This window comes from Mixophyes fleayi, chromosome 6, assembly GCF_038048845.1.
Source record: "Mixophyes fleayi isolate aMixFle1 chromosome 6, aMixFle1.hap1, whole genome shotgun sequence".
Lineage (NCBI taxonomy): Eukaryota > Metazoa > Chordata > Amphibia > Anura > Limnodynastidae > Mixophyes > Mixophyes fleayi.
Window position 1 is genome coordinate 128,856,189 of NC_134407.1, and position 2,627 is coordinate 128,858,815.

Below are 2,627 nucleotides of genomic sequence, written 5' to 3' on the forward strand. Positions count from 1 at the left end.
TTACAAAGTTCACTGATTCAGCAGTATAATTCCAGTGGTTTTGTGGGGGTCCAAATAAACCAATCATTTCAGGCACAGTTTGGTAGGCCCTTTCGCTGAAATGATTGGTTTGTTAAAGTGTGCATGTCCTATTTCAACAACATAAGGGTGGGTGGGAGGGATAATTCCATCTAGCAATTTTTTTTTTTTGGCATTATGTGACCATTCAACAGTCGTTTGCCATGAGCACAAAGTAAAACAAAATTAAAACAAATTCAACAAATTAAACCAAAAGTAAAATGCCCTGTCATAATCAAAAACAAGAGGTATTGATGTGCTAGAACTACTGTAGTGTACCCATTTTGAGATTGTCCAGTATAAGGTCCAGTAGAGAGAATGATACAGTGTTGAAACCATTTATAATCCTTATAAGTTATTCTGTGTATTGTTTGGTGGGGTCTTCTATAATCAGAGTGTAGTATTTTTTTTTTTATCCGAGATCTGTCTGTATGCTTCCTGAATGTAATCTGATGTGTTTATAAATACTACAGCTCCTCCTTTATCTGCTGGTTTAATGATGATATTATTGTTAGATTTGAATGATTTTATAGCATTCCTCTGCTCCACATTGACATTGTGTGTCACTTTGTGGTGTTTGTCCAAAATCTCAGATTTAACTTTTTTTTTTCTGAAACAGTCTATATAGTAATCCATAGTTTGGTTGTGACCCGTCTGTGGGGTCTAGTTTGTCCTCTTTTACTTTCTAGTATTTTCTTGTTGCGTATCAGTTTGTAATGTGATATCTGTTTTGTCATTAAAATAATTCCTTTAGCCGCGATCTTCGGAAGAATTCTTCCACATCACTGCAAAAATGAGCCATGTCGAGTAGTTTTGTAAATCGTCTGAATAAAACACTCTTTTCCACTGTGCTTCGCTCACATTGTGAGAGGTTCACAACAGATGACGATGTATCCAAATTGTTATGTGAATTTTGCTTATTGTCTGGCACATTTAGACCAACTTTCAAGCTTAGTCTGTTGAGTTTCTTTTCTTTATTGGTGATTAGGTGATGTTGCAATTTATAAAAGAATCACGTATTACTTTCCTGGTAGGATATGACACAGGTCCCTGTATTGTGTTATGTAGGGAATTATCTTGGATAGTTCTCCTCTTGTTATAGAAAAGTCCAATAAGGTGATTTTGCAGTCGTTCATATGATCTGTAGTAAGTTTTTGTGGGAAGTGAGTATTGAAGGTATGTTGAGTTGGATTCCGGATCATGAGGCCTTTGGGAATTAGATTCTATTTTTTGCATCTGGATAGGAAGACGATGTTGTTGTTCAGTTGTGCCAGTTTCTTCAGTAGGTTTTTAAGATCCATCTGTGTTTGGTACATTGGGGTATCTTCCATTATCAATATTTGTAAAAATTATTATTGCAGTACCGTGTTAGCCAGACCTCCTGTCAAAAAAGACAAAAATATTATCAGAGTGATACCTTTATTGGCTAACCCCAAAAATATTATTATATTTGCTAGCTTTCAGAGCACAGAGGCCCCTTCATCAGGCTAGTTTACAAATGAATGACTAGGAAAGAGACACAACATTTAAGAGCTGTTACATCAAGAAATTTGTACAGTGGGGGGGGGGGATATATAATTACCATAAGCTAAAGTAATAAAACTGAGGTTTTCATTATAGATGGAAGCATTCATCTAGTCTCACTATTGGTTCTCAGTGCACGTAGGTGTGTCTGCACTTCATGCACGGAATGCAATTACTCCGTGCATGACGTGCATGTTATGGCCCATTGTATAACGATACATTGCCAGTACAATTTTTTACGTTTGTGTGGGTGTAAAAATGTAACTTCATTACTTCTCACTATATCGAACTGCAAACATGTTTGAGGTTAGGATTTGCTACTTAAAGGGCAATTAAATTGTTTGCATATATATATATGTTTATAACTGGTGCTGCTCCATGATGGGTGGGCTACGTCAATGCGGCCCACCCCTTGCACCATCTTCGCACCCAAACAGGCCAATGCCCTGATCTCCAATGAAGTGAGTTCTAGTTTAGTTGGGGGACCACCGCCTGTCCTTTGAGCATGCCTCCTGTGCTCTGTCAGTTTGTCCTTAAGGCGACGCTTAAAGTCTCGCCACCTTTGTGCAAAATAGATACATTAGAAGGATGAAATTATCCCCAAAACCTTGACACAATTTATATAAGAACAAAGAGCAAATTGTTTCATAATTCCATATTTACCTTTTTTGGACCTCAGTCACCTTGCGTCTTATGGGAACGGGCATTGGCCTCATTTGTTATTTCTTCCCATATTCTGGATTAAGATCTGGCCCAAAGCTGACGCGGAGTGGAATGGAGCCTATCAACAGCCATTTCCACCAAAATTTTGATTTCGGCATTAGTGAAATGTGGCTGCAGGTTTTTTTACCCGCATCAGAGGATGATCCAGAAGCCTGACTTGCCTCTTGTTCAGACATCTCTACAAATTCAAAACACCAAACTTTAGTCCTTCACTATACAAAAAGGCGCACACCTAGGGCCATCTTACTTACTATAAAATGGAGGGTGATCGTTTGATTTAAATGTCCAGTTACCCAGCAATGGCAATGGAAAGCTAAAGAACA

At 38.0% G+C, this 2,627-nt stretch overlaps 1 long non-coding RNA gene across 1 annotated transcript; it reads right to left on the reverse strand.

Annotated features, from left to right (window-relative positions):
* Positions 1–1,392: 1,392 nt before the first annotated feature.
* On the reverse strand, positions 1,393–2,627 carry LOC142160392 (uncharacterized). The gene is made up of 3 exons (XR_012693197.1): positions 2,556–2,627; positions 2,245–2,482; positions 1,393–1,438 (listed from the first exon to the last, which is right to left on the reverse strand). It is a non-coding gene; the product is annotated as an uncharacterized LOC142160392 (long non-coding RNA).